The sequence below is a fragment of the Phalacrocorax aristotelis genome, chromosome 5 (genome assembly GCF_949628215.1).
Source record: "Phalacrocorax aristotelis chromosome 5, bGulAri2.1, whole genome shotgun sequence".
Classification (NCBI taxonomy): domain Eukaryota; kingdom Metazoa; phylum Chordata; class Aves; order Suliformes; family Phalacrocoracidae; genus Phalacrocorax; species Phalacrocorax aristotelis.
In genome coordinates, this window is record NC_134280.1 from 40606796 (window position 1) to 40621563 (window position 14768).

Below are 14768 nucleotides of genomic sequence, written 5' to 3' on the forward strand. Positions count from 1 at the left end.
CTAAAAATTAACATTTTGTTGTAGGTATGAAAGAGATACTTACACACAGTGTTTTTGTCCCCTTTCCTCTGTGGTATTTAGTTCATTCCTGTCCTGGGCAGGTGTTTCCAGTCACAGTCCCTTAGATGGAGTCTATTGAACGCTGTCTCCTGACGATGCTGTTTCTTTAGCAAAGGGAGCAGAAGGGGCTTCTCTGTCAGACAGGTGAGAAAGAGAAACAGGGCAGCAGAAGAGGAGGAGCTGCTGCTCTTCCTCCTGCACAGAGTGAGCAAAAGCAGGGTCTGGGCAAAAGAAGAGGGAGGAAGCTGAAGATCTAGGAAAGGAAACAGGGACAAGCACATAATGGACAGAATCAGTAAAAAGAATTGGGCAAGGACATTTGTATAGAGGGGACATGGCAGTATTTATTGAATTCTGGGAAAGCAAAGTAATATATGGTCTGAAATGGATTGTTTTAGGAAAGGGAACATATCAATTGTGGGAGTTGATAATTGATGCTGGAAGAAGAGAATTTGCATGTACAGCCATAGCATGCAAAAATAAAACATGTTCACTGGCAACAGCAGACAGATATTTTGCATATGCAAATGTGAGTTTGCATATACATGTGCAAGTGTTACGTCTGCAATAAATCTCTGAGTAAATTTTGCAGGTTCATTTTGTGTCTCTGTTAATGCAAAACTATGTTGAGCAGAGCTTGACTGGAGAGAAAGCATTGAGGGGGGATCTGTATAGGACTGAAAACAAGGAACATACTGTAATTATGTTAAAACCAAACATAACAAGCAGGAAATGCAAAGTTATGATTACTATTAAAAGAGCCCCAGGCATGTTAATTTATGGAAATTAGCAGTATAAGGCATCTGAAAAACTATGTACTGACATAAAATTCTGCTATAAAATTATGATTAAGACATTTTCCTGCTTGTGGCCCCAAATTAGCCTAATCTTTAAAGATGCTTTTTCTCTGCATGATGCCACTTCAGTGAAGGAAACGAGACATTCAGTCTGCATTTATAACTTCACAGGAGTGGCATAAAGCAGAAGGATTAGGTTGGTGAACTTAGTCTCTGCATTCCTCTTAATGGATTATTTTGCTCATGATCTGAGGGCCAACCATTTTTGGTGCTGCTTCTTTTTCTTAACCTTTTGTATTTCATTATTTTATCCATGTGTAACTGTAAAATACTCAATGCAATATGTTTAGATATATGAGTAATGAGATCCAGAACCAAGGACAGAACTGTTAGAACTGAACTGTGTGACTATTTTCTCCCTTAATCTGCTTTAAAAAAAAAATCCAACTTTTCAACTAAAATACTTAGTTTTCTGTTGGGGAAACACTTAATCCCCTACATAGATTTTAGCATTTTTACCTTGAAGTGAAAAGCAATTCCCGAGTCAGCCCTATGTTGAAATTATTAGTGTTCAAGGCCACAAGGTGTATGTTAAGTGCTCTTCAACTTCCGCTGACAATTCTTCCAGGAAGTACAACAAAAGTCGTCCTTTTTTCTTTTTTAACCATTAAAAAAAGAAACATAGACACATTTTTGCTCTTACTTTTCCCTTTGTGACATAGTTGTCATAATTTCAACTGGCAAAATGACTTATTCTGCATTAGCGGTAATAAAAACATGGTACTTGAACATTTCTCTGCAAGGTAATATCTGAAGGAGCTGAAAAGAAAACTGAAATCTTGCTTGTAGGAAGACTTAAAGATAGAAGATCATTTATCATGCTATAAATAGGGAAATATTCATGTTGCAATAAGAAACAGAAAATGAGTAAGTATAAAAAATTAGGTGTATATTTTGAATATTAATTTATGTTTTAAATGGGTGCTTAAAATCTGGAGACAAGTATATGCCCATACCTAACAGGGGCATAATTCTAATTCATCATCAGTGGAACTTCATTCCCAAGCTGTTCAAGAGCCTGTGTACATATTGCTGTATGTGATGCAAACAAAGTTAGAAGGCTGGCTTCCATTTCCCAGTTTTGAAGGGCTGGCTTTCAGCTCTTGGATCACAGCTGTAGCTCCATGAACAGTTCTGGCATATGTTCACAGTGCTGCTTGGAGGGACGGACACTTCTTCTCTCCCCTTCCCTTTTCCTGGCATTGGTGGTGTGTAGCTGCTTGGTGAGCCAGACCAGGGAACCACTTCAGATAAAATCCACTCTGAAAAATGAAAGTTACTTTTCAGCTGTAGTTGTTTCCCACTTCAGCTCACGGCACGCTCACAGGGATGTTTGTGCTGGCAAAAAGGAGAGGAGCAGAAACGCATGCCTGGGAATGGGCTGGAGAGCAGGACCACCATTTGTATCAGCAGCACACTTGCTGCTGGGATAAACTAACTTGAAACTATACCATCAGAGATGGGGGAAATCTTAATCCCGTGCAGCCGTAGGCAGTGTGTGGTCTGACAAGAAAGTGAAACCGGTTCAATGGCTAACTGTAACTATAAGAAGCAATTCTGCCCTCTCCTTGTCCCTTGCCATGTTCTCCCTCTGATTCCTTGAGCTGTCTCTGGTCTTATCTGACATCTCAATGAGCCAGTTCAGGGAGTTAAACCTACTGAAAATTAAGCCTACGAACAAAAAGGTATGTGTGTCGGTGCTTGTATTCCTTTGGTTCTGGCTCTTTAGCAAGAATGCGGTGTAAGAGAAGGGGCAGGAACAGGGGGTGTGAGGTGGACTGGGCACTGCCTTGTTGGATGGGGTTAAAGATTCTGTTAGCTGTATCACCTGACAACAGTCATAGCCGGGGGGAATAATTTGAATGGAACATATAAAATGGAAATCAAGGCTGATGTTAAATTCGGAAATCAACAGCAGGATAAGTCAGGGATTTCCTGAGGATGTTAGATGCTAAGCCTCCCATTGAAATGCAGACGAGTTCAAGGATCTACTTCCCATAGGCACTTTTGAAAAGTTGTGATTAAATTCTTTAACTCTTTTATTATCATTACTAAAAGCATAATAAAACATGATGTGTTTTGGATGAAACTCTGGCCCTGCTAAAAACAAAATGGAGAGTTTAACTTCTCCGAGGCCAGCGCTTACCACACTGGCTTTAATGAATCCATTGGACATATTGCATGCTATGAGGCTAGTATGTACTTCAGAAGAAAACTCCACAGCTTTCATTAGAGCAAACCAAATATGTTTAGCACTCTCATGAAATAAGAATAACACTTTTGAAATAACAAGTGCAGGATGTCAATTGATTTAATGGACGATAAGAGGTAACACTTGCAATTGTGAGACTTTAGAAATCCAATTATTTCTGTTAATATGCTTGCATTAAAGAGCCATATTTCAGTGCTGTCCCATGCCTCGCTTGTCTTGCTGCCTGTTATCAAACTGAAGCCTGTAAAATCTCCTGTTTGCATTTTAATTGGCTTTGGGAATAAGCAGGAAGAGAATAATGGAAATAAGTGGCAAAATTAAAGTAATGTTTTTGAGAATCTGGAAGCATATAACAGGCATGTAACAGACTCTTTCTCACTAACATAAGCCCCTGCTTCTGATACACTTGTGTCTGAGACGTTTGAATCCTTTTTGTCTCATCATTTAAAAGAGGGGGAAGGAGGCTTTTTAATTCTGAACATGCTCTGTGCGTGTTTCAGTGTTAATATCACAGTTGGAGTCTGGAATTATATTCACTAAGCCCTGCCTGTGTTTCAAGCCAGCATGCTAAAGTGGAGAATTTAATTCATATAAATGGTGAAAAATGGAGACAGCAGTGGAGGAAAGTCTGCAGGTAGAGGTGAGTGCAATCAGTGCTAAGCAGATTTCCCTGGCTTGCGGGACACCGCTCCTTCACTGCTGAGGATTAAGCCCTCCAGGGTAGTGCGGGTCAAGCCTCCACAATGATCATTGTGCTCCCTTGTAATAAAACACAGCGATTTTCAACATTTCAACCTCAGCTCTTAGGGCTTCTACCTGGCAATATATGAATCAAGTTTCTACAGTGATGTGGTGTACAGAAATGTTTTTTTCTTCCTTTGCATTTCTTTTTTTTGTTTGTTTTCTTTCACCCACTGCATGCCCTGATTGCACTTACAAGACATAGTGGTGAACCTTGTAATCCTGTTAATGCTGAATCCTGTCACAGACTTGGCTGAATCTCCTGAAACGCAGAATTTCCAAACATAGTGATACTGAGATCGGTTCAATTTGTGTCCATGCCCACTGTGTTGCCTGACATTAGCATCGTGATCGTAGATCTTCATAAAAGGCTGACAGAAGGGTCGCAACCTAGAAACTGTTCCTGTAACCTGGCCATACAAAAAGTCACAGGGGTGAATGGCAACCCCGAGAGCTGTATTTAGCTGTAGAAGGCACCGCTATGTTGTTACTGCAAATGAAACTCTCTATGCGTCCCTTTCCCTGTGGATATAAAGTCCCACACAAATCAACATAACAAAGTAAAACCAAACTCCTAAACTGAAGTTAATGCTGACTGAGCTGCAGCAGCTTTTCCTAAGTCCCAGTTACTACAGGCGCTTAAGATGGGCTAGTTATTTGGCACTGAACCTCAAAGGCCTTGCAGCAATTTAAGTGTGGGTATGAATAGTTACTGTTTTATTCAAAAGTTACCACTCGTGGCCTACAGTATGACTAGACTAAATTATTAACATCTGGAGATTCTAATGGAAAAAGGGGAAGGGAATATTATTCAAGGAACTCATTTGGCAACCAAAATGCCATTAGGGTGTGTAGGTTTCCAATTTGAACGCAGCAAAGAATAATATATCAGCTCTTTTTTTCCTTCCCTGTCATATTGTGTTCTTAAAGCATGAGTGGGATGCTCTCCAATTCCAGGTGGAGGGAATAGATTTATTTTATGATGAAAATAATGAGCTTGTATGTGTTTGTGTGTTTGGTTGAATGGGAGGCTTTTGCATCAAATGGCTGTTTATCTTCACAGACCTCTGCTGAAAGGGAGAGTTGTACATATTTGACAAATGCTCATCAAATACAATACACTTTTCTTAGATTGTCAAATCTGGGGAGTAGAAGCGACTGGAGCAAAATGCATGATTATGCTTAGAAATAAGGAAAGCCTAGTTTTATTCAGGCAAGGGAGGTCAAGTTGGATCATTGCAGGCTCAGTGAATAGGGTGCATGGGGAGCTACTGGCTTCTCTACCTCCTGTGGTGGCAGTTTTTATTTAGTCACTGATGGAGTGGGGGCTGGGTCTCTCTTTGCTTTGAGAAACAAGGAGAGGGTATCTAATCCGAACAATGGCTGACGAGTGAGAGAAAAAGCTTTTCTATTATATACTAATGCAACATCTCATGGAAGCAACTACAGGTGCAGGCAGAGGCTCCTGATTGATTTGCATCATTTCGATATGTAACTTTTTGCTTTGCTTCTAAAAAAACACCCAACAAACTCACTCTACTTTTTAAGCAGAATTCAGTATGACTTTAGAGTATTACTGTTTAAGTGAGCTCCAAAGGAAGAAGTTGCTTCATTTTATTTATTTGTATGCTGCTGCATTAATATCAGAGAGCAATAATGCTTGAAATAGTCTAAAAATTTTCTGTTTAGCACTTGAATCTATCAGGAAAAGACTATCTTAAAAGAGGATAAAAATCATTAATGTATTTTCCTAAGGGAGCCAAAATTGGAATTTTATATAAATTGCTTTAAAAGTGTAAATACACATGTGAAGATATTATTCAGAATATCAGATGGGTTACTAAGCATTGTTTAAGGCTATTTCTGAAATGTGTGGGGTCTTATGGTAATTGAAATTCAGCAAGAATATCTGAACTGTTGTGTTTTATTTAGCTGTTATATATATCTTAATAGCTATAAATTGAGTTTGATTTGCTTTTAAATTTTGAGTGCATCTTACTGGATGAAATTATATCCTTTCTTGCTAAAAACCTCAAGCTGTTACCTTTTTCTTTTGGTTCACTCTATAATTTGCTTAGTTTTCCTCCTGCAATACGAATGGATAAAAATAGGTAGCAAAACAGAGAAACACTAGTGAAAAAAAAGCATGAAAAAGAGCACCAACAGAAAAAAAAGGAACACACCCTTCTCAGTAGCTGAATAGTAACTGCAAAGGGAAACCTTTCAGATGGTTTCTTTTATCTTAGCCTTGGTGTTTAATGTATGTCTGTGCCTAGCAAAGTTTAATTACTCTCTAAGCTGGTCTAGCGTCAGAGTGGACTTGGGGTCTGAACTCCAGGAACTCTCTACAGCTCAAAGTTATTCCTGTGCTCTATCAATAGGACATAGCAGAAGCTTATTCTGAACAGGTTACGTCCCTGAAGTTCCTTTTTTGGGAAGGTAAGACAGAAGTTAGCTGGCTAAAAGCAAAGGATTAAGGTCCGGTATATATAAAAAGGAGGAAGGGGGAAGAATTCCTCAAAAAAACCCACCTACCTTGTGTGTCATGGTAGACCCTGGATCTGACATTGAACACCCTTGTGTTCTGCACTGAGCTGTGCTAAGTGATATGCCGTTCACTTGGCCTACTTGTTCCTCCCAAACCCCTGAATGCAAAATAAAAAGATTACTACCTTTTGTGAAAACACAGCCCATTCCCTCCAAGAGTTTGGATCCACCAGCAATCATAGTAATTCACTATTAGATTGATTCAGCACCATGCTGGGCTTTTCTCTTACTTTCCACCGATTATGGAGGCTGACAGAAAGAAGTAGTACGCTGCAATAAATGGGAAAGAAAGTGAGGAAGATATTGGCATTTCCTAAGATTTAGGACACAGTCACAGCAAATCCAAATACTTAATAGGAGACTGATTTTAATGTAAGAAAAACACTAGAATCAGTCTCCAAAGGCAAATAATCTCTGTGACTTCTCATTTCTGACAGAAATGCTGGCTCTTCATGTAATTTGTCTAGAGATATGGGTGAATCTTAATCTGTGGAATATGATACAAGCATGGTTCTTAAATGCTCTGTTAACCATTTTTCTGTATTTAAACTGGAATATATTTTGAATTCCCACAATATTCTTTCATAACTATAATTTTGTATGCTGCAAATGTGTACCTTAATAGAAAGAAAAGTGGAAAATCATCTCAAGAACTGTGAATAAGACTTTGCATCCTCAAGTTTGTACAACAGGCCTGAAGACAGATTTCCCTTCAGGTATTTATTAATACAGACTTTGTTCTGCACGCTGGCTTCCCCTTTCCACTCAGCTGGTATTAGAGATCTCTGTACCAAGTGCAGAGGACTGGAGGATTTTTATATGTTAAGAATTTTTTCTTCTTTGCTAGCACTTTTATATGTTAGACTTCTTAGAGACACTGTTCAGACACAGATTATAGGAAGTGTTAGGGATGGAAACCCCCCTTCTAGCAGAGGTTCGGACTGTGTAGGTGACTGCAGTTTCTGTGTCTTTCCACTGTGTAAATTCCATATTCATTCTCCCTAAGACCTGACTTAATCACAGGCCTTCACAGCACCACATCTTCCCAGAGCAGAGTACTCTTTCTATGGCATGATATATCCCATAAAAGGCTATTTCTCCAAATGACCTCTCTCTCTGCCTCAGGCCTGGAGGGGCAGGCACATTGGACTCTTAAGCTTCCATTCATTTTGAAATCTCTGTGCCTGAACCTGAGATTTCCTCCTAGTGAAGGCCCTTTCTATATGTAGGGCAATGCATAAACTCTGATGGATTTTGGAAGCTTCTGATGTGAGGGAGAAAAGGAAGTTTTGATGTGAGGATTGCACTGATCAGCTTGCAGTAATTAGAGGATCCAGCCACAGCATAATTTCAATGGTCACAGGACTAGTTCTGTCAATTGATTCACTTGCTGTCCCTGTTTGATGTCAGTGTCCCTAATATTTTGTGTTATTGGTGTGGCTTTGTACAAAAGGCAGTCTGCCTTAACACTGGAGATGCCTCCATTTGAAGGGATTTCTCTGAGAGCTAATTTTTGTTCTTGAATCTGAAGGCCCATTTCAATGTAATGTTTTCCCTGCTCTCAAAGACAAGCATAAGAGAATCATAAATTCTCTCTACGTCAGGGAATATGTCAGAGTTACAGAGAATGAAAACCTCTCTGTAACGGACAAGTTTCTCTGTGCTGCTTCTCCATGCTGTTTAATGCTCTGAATTAGACATGGATTACCTTTTCCTAAAATTGAGCTCCTTGGGGACAGTATAGTAAAGTATTTGGACAATGCCTTCACCATCAGAATGGTACATGTCCATCTGTGCAGGGATTGACTATAAGTCCGCTCTAAAATCCTTGAAGTTTTCTTTTTTCATTTCATCCTGCTCAGGAAGGTATTAGAGTCTCACTGGAAACAGCTCTTGGGATACAGTGCCTGAGGTTTTGGAGCATCTTGTTTTCTGTTTAGCTCTTCTCGGAGATACCTCAACACTAGAAGACCAATGCCAGAGAATGGTTGCTCTTTTACCTGATGCTTAGAGATCTAAAAATTTCGTATCCACCTCCTTCTATGACCCTTTCAATGATAGCATCTGTTCATATACCTATGAGGCATTTGCTTTGGGAAAGTAATTTTGCCATCCTTTTTCCCCAGTTACACTGTTAAGTTGTTCTGCTTTTTCAGCAGGCAATGCCCAGAATTTTACATATGAAAGTGTATGAGGGTCACCTTGAAGAAGGACAGAGAAAGATTCTCATCACTCTCTATGCTTTGCTACTAGCTCATATACCTTGTTGCTTTCTCATTTTTCTCAAAATTCACTTGCCTTAAGTGTTGTGGGGAATGTAGGTTCATAAGACAACTCAGGTTGGAAGGAACTGCACGAGGTCTCCAGTCCAACCTCCTGCCCAAAGCATGGTCAGATATGACACCAGACCAGGCTGCTCAAGAGCTTTATCCAGCCTGCTCTTGAAAACTTCTAGGATGGGGAGTGCATAACACCTCTGGGCAGCCTCTTTCACTGCTCGACTGTCCTCATTGTGGAAAAGTTTCCATTTACCCAATCTAAACCTCTTTTGTTTCAATTTATGCCCATTGTCTCTCAGCCTCCCTCTATCCACCACCTCACAGAGAAAGTGCTCCAGCCCTTGACCATCTTGATGACCCTCCACTGAACTCTCTCTAGTTCATAAACATCTTTCTTGTATTGGGGGCCCAAAACTGGATGCAATATCTAGATACGGTCAAATGACTGCTTAGTTAAAGATGGATCAACTGGCTGTGCTTCTGTTAGTACAGCCCTGGAGGATGTAAGACACTGCTGCCAGTAAGTAGGATGAATTTGGGTGACGATCTCAGTTCTGGACTTTGGTTCCTAGGAAGGATTTTGATTTTCTAAGGGGTTCCCAAAGTACTCAGAGAGTATTTCAAGCAGAAACCTGGACTGATAACTTCCTGAGGTCCCTTCCAACTTGAACCATTCTGAGTATGTGAGTCTATAAGATTTTTCAAAAATCACAGTGACCGGTACCCTGATAACCTTTCCTTTGTCTACTCAGTGTTTGAGGTTTATTATTGAAAAGAAGGCTCCACATGTGATATGCCTCATATTTCAAAAGAAAACAGTTTTCAACAGTATCAAAATATGTATCAAAATAGCAAAAAGCCAAATATTAAACAGTCAAAATATAGAAAATATCAAAACATTATTGACCAAACAGGCACATTAAATTTCACTAGGTAAGCATGAAATTTTTTTTATTTTAAATTTCTGCTTTTAATTCCCACATTTATTGCTTGATTTGGTTTTTCCTGTATGTACAGTATGTATAAAGAACCAGGACACAGGCTTTGACTTTTTCCTTAAATTCCTTAAGGAATCAGAGGAAAAATGGAAACATACTTCTGGGTACTTTTTACTTTGTTGCATGTAATAGAAATACTACCTGAAGCATCTAAATGTTTAAAAAGACATGAGCATTTCAATCCCTATAGAACATACACTATACCATGTAATCATATGAAATCTTACAGTGGCTTTCCTCCTGCTCTTTTTTAAAACATAGTACACAATTTTACTGCAGTTTTATCCTTGTTCTTACTGGAAGCTAAAGGATAACCCCTCTTTCTGTTCTAAAGCTTATTTCAAAATGCAAAATTAGGCTTTTATTATTTATTGCTGGGTTTTGTCAGTACTTTAGTATACAGTTTATCAGTTAATATGGTGAATTTGGTTTATTTTTGTAAGGGGGGTGTGTGCATTTTAAAAACGCACTTGTTTACACTTGAGGAAGCACTTGCCAAATGGGGCGTGTTATTCATTGGCCTCTATTCAGCGATTGGATAAGGGCACCACAGTAGTGTTCAGCAAGGGCAAAATCCATCTTCTGAGGCCAGAAGGAGCCACTATATAAATACACAAATAATAAGAAATACTTAAAATTTTGGAAGAGATCTTGAGGTATCAGGAGATAGATCATCCTGTACCAAGGCTACGAACATCTGACCAGATTATTGTACACAGACACTAGACTTTCTCCCAGTAGTTCTTCTGCAAAGCATCTAAAAAATTCAAGTGGTACACCACCACTTTCAGTAACCATCTCAGCATTTAAGGATACACTGCCATGAGACTGCTTCTTTTTTAGGACTGAGTTTTTCCAGCTTCCAGAGAATGTATTTTATTATGCTTTTATCTAATAAGAATGACAAGTTCCCTGTGATCAGTCCCTTAGGCTGCTGTGTATAAGCTTACACACGCAGTAAGGTCACCTTTCAGCCTTTGTTTTCGTAAGGAAGAATTACATTTTGTGAATCTGAGTGTGTTTGCATCTGCCCGGCTCCTGATCCAAGCTGGAGCTTATTTTAAACTGTCCTAACTTCCTCTTGGTCCCCTTGCTCTGGACATGGTCACCTGAGGCTGCTAAAGCTTAGGAAAGCCAAGTGTTCCTGAGCCCACTGTCTTCTGAGAAGCAAATACTGGGGGAGGCTTCTGTTCTCAAAATAACTCTTGTTTCTACACTTTTATTCTATATGAATTTTACAGTTAAAATCAAGCTGTAATTATTGTGGGTATGATTTTATACGGTGTTTTTGTGACATGGATTCTTAATGTGCTTTTCCTTCTATTTGAATTCTTATCCTGACTTTTGTGAATATACAGAAGAAGTAAATTCACTTGTTAACTCCCATGGGGCCCTGTGGTTGTTGTTCATATTGTAGAACAGAAGAGCTCAGAGCTGAGCTGTGACAATAATTTTTGTATCAGTAGCAAAGTGGTGTGGCAGGTAAGATCAAAGCAGGTATATACACAGCATAAGAGACAATGCCTGACCTGGAGGACTTAGAGACGTGTCCATAGAGGCATTAGATGCCTAAGTACCTTTAGGGATCTAAACAGCATAATCTACACAGGCAATCCAAAGGAAGATGGGCAGAGAAGCAAGTATAAGTGACTTGTCCAAGGTTATATGGCAACACCCATAACATAGCTGACAAGCAAGCTGGGTGTCACTCCCCCTGTTGTCAGGGGTCTGAGGGTATGAGATCACATCTTCACTTTTTTTTTGTGCAAGACCCCTTTTCAGGTAAGAGAGAAAAATGGAAAATTTGGGGATGCATTTTTGATGCTGACTTTCTCCTTTTTTCCACCCTCTTCTACGATGTCCTATTTTTAGAAGTAATGCATAGTGCCTGCACACATTACAGAAGCTGGGCTCTCTAAGTCTTCACGGAATAGCTCTTTATAGGTTGCTCAAACTCAGCAAGGTGAGTGAAATGTTTCCTTGCATTATGATTTCTGCAGATCTTTTCTACAACAATAGGACAGGTAATTGTAATGTAAATTATTCCAGTCTGCATCGTAAGGCTCTGCAATACAGAAAAAGGTTTCCAGTGATTCTCATGTTAGATATTGATTTAACTTTATCAGAGAAAGATCTTTTCGCCTTCTAAGAGTTTAAGAAGCAGGAAGGCTAGGAATGAAAGACTCACTTGAGGCTTTTTACCATCAGAAAGACTGGGAATTATAGCTGTAAGGGTCAGGATAGTAATGGCCCCAGACATCTCAAGCTCAAATTCCCCTCATCAACAGTGACTGCAGTAATTGTGTTGCCCTGAATAAAATACCTATTCTTTTCTTAAGTCTTTGAGGTGCAAACTTGTTCATGTAAGTGAATTTCCAAGGAAAGTTGCTTAACTATTGCTGCAAAACAGAGTGCTGAGAAGACCTGTGGGAGCTCCAGTATTTTACGGCTCTAAGAACAAAGATCTGTCACAAAGAGTTGTGGAAAAGTTGATCTTGCCTTGAGATGGCAGGAGTAATGACCACTTAAGCATTCCTCCAGCCCTGATTTCTGAGATTCTGAAATGCCTGCTGGATTTCCAGGACCTATAGAAAAAACATCATGAGCAGCTAAACCACAGTGGCTCCCAGACCTCTGGCTAGAGGGCTGCTGTGTGGTATGAATGCTGACTAGCCCCAAGCTACTTTTGCATCTAATGGAAGCTCATAATTTATTGCAACAGATGGAGTGTGCCGTGTTAGTTCTCTTGCTGTGAAGAAGTGGCAAATGAGGCCACTGAAATGAAGACTTGATGTCATCTTCCCCAAAATTATGGAAAAAGCAGAATGCAGTTGCTTGGGGTGGAAGCATGACTGCACTGTAAGGTGATGTGATTTTCTCAGAAGTGGATGGAGAAGGCCAGCCCATTAGTCCAGTACTCCCAGGCCAGCACTTCTTGAAAGCTGAGAATTAAAGGAGGTGCTGCAGATGGCTTCAGAGCACCTGGAACTGCTGCTTTGAAAAGTGAATCTGCCAAGCACAATTGTGTCTTATTCTGGATAACACAGGTTTCTGTGGGTTCTGCAGTTGCAGTTGCAACAGGAATAGGAAAATTCAAGAGAAGTAGCTAACAAAAGCAGAGGCTTACCTGCTGTGTTGACATCAGCGAGCAGTTGCAACAGTGCTTTTTGTCCAAGCTTTTTGTAGTCTATTTTCCTTGGAGTGATAACAGAATTACCACAACAAACACAGCAAACACAGACAGTCCAGCAGTGCATTAGGCCCACTTCCAATCAGGCAGAGGTCAGGGCTGAAACTATGCTTGAATTCAGTGACATAATGCCAGACCCAATATAATTGCAATCCCCTTCTTTCCCCTGCAATGGCAAGAGAGCTTTGATTTTATTTCCTTATGTAGATAAGGAAGGACTTATGGGATTCTGCATGTGCCAGTTCAAATACGTGGATACTTGCTGACAAATATCCAGTGAGATTTACACCATGGTTCACTCTTAACCTATATACAGCTTTCTAACTTTTCTCCTTCCCGCTGCTGCTTTATTTTTTTTTAAGGAATATGTGAACTTGATTGTTGCATTGAGTCATGCCTGTGGGAAATACTGTGCAGAACAGCACCTCAGTTGCAGTCAGAGAGTCCTTGAGACTTGTCAGCCCCATTAAAATCTGGAGACCGTACAAGAGCATAACCTGTCAGGCTTCCTTTCTTTTCAGCCACATCGTAATTGCTGTACATGGCACAGAAAATGTGGTATAGTAAAAAGCTAATATTTTGGCAGAGTAAAAGATCGATGGAGTAAAGGCATTACTCAGCATTTTGAAGATTTGCATTGTCTCAATGCTGCCTTGCTCTCTGTTTCTGATTTATGAAAGCAGCGTTTCGAGTATTTTAGTGTAATTTTAGGGGCTATCCTCTCATAAGTAGGGAAATAAAATAGGTCAGGACAATGTTAATAATTCTGTCTCCATAACAAATCGGTGATTGCTCTTTGCCCACTGGCAAATAAAGCAAAAATTCTTGCTAATAAATTGAGAGAAGAGAAAAACTAAAGTTATAGTGTTTAATTATAATTAAACACTATTTCATGTCTTTCATTTTGATCATGAACACCAACAAGACTGAAGGATGAAAACTAAGCGTAAGAGCTTCTAACAGAGAGTGAGGCAAAAACTTAGACCACTTAAATTTCATGGTTACATCACCAAAATATAAATTTCAAATACTCTGCATCTGAAATCTTTGTTGAAAGGCTCTGCACTCGAGTAGATTTGTTTCCAAGTCATACAGTAAAACTACTGTTGGATTGAAGTCACTAAAGTATCAGTGAACCTGTGGAGTTGGAAATGTCTCAGAGGCTGTCGTGTAACATTTTCTGGCAACATGGGCTAACCCTTTCTGCCGCCCAGAATGTAGAGCAGCCTCTGTGAGAACAGCATATACCGAGTGAGTGCTCCCTCTTCAAAGTCAGATGAAAAATCCACTTTTGTACACTAATATGTTCCAAAGCAAGACACAGTATTTAGATTTATGTGTGTGGCAGAATGTGCAGCATTTCTGCTGCAATCAGAAGAAAAATAGTAATTTTAAAAATTACATTGATATGTAATTATTTGACATAAACATAGTCATTTCTTGTGATGCATATTTGGATTTTATGCAGGTTTTAAAAAACTTTCATTCACGTAATATGGGAAATCACATGAAAACAACTGCCAAACTCAGAATTAAATAGAAAATTTTGCCTTATTTTAGCCAGTTTGCTGAGAGATTGCAGAGCTCTCCAAAGAGAGTTATATCCACAGTGCTGCTGGAGATGAAATAGTAGAGCACAGTAGGATGGGATATGGACTGCATTTCTTTTTTGTCTCTGACTGTCTTGGTCTCTGAGATCTGTTAGTTCAGATCAAGGCTTGGCAGAAGAAATGAAGCTCCATCTGTTTTACTGAGCTGGTTTTGGCCATTAGGAACAGAGAATGTAGAAGTAAAAGGCAGCTCTCCTGGGTGAGCATGTTTACTTCTCTGTAATTGCAGACAAACATGTCAGATAATCCTTTTTTATAAAATTGGCCTTAAAAT

At 39.5% G+C, this 14768-nt stretch overlaps 1 long non-coding RNA gene across 1 annotated transcript; it reads right to left on the reverse strand.

Annotated features, from left to right (window-relative positions):
* Positions 1 to 427: 427 nt before the first annotated feature.
* LOC142057111 (uncharacterized) lies at positions 428 to 12885 on the reverse strand. Its single transcript, XR_012660547.1, has 3 exons — positions 12822 to 12885; positions 1874 to 2179; positions 428 to 1512 (listed from the first exon to the last, which is right to left on the reverse strand). It is a non-coding gene; the product is annotated as an uncharacterized LOC142057111 (long non-coding RNA).
* Between the last annotated feature and the right edge of the window lie 1883 nt (positions 12886 to 14768).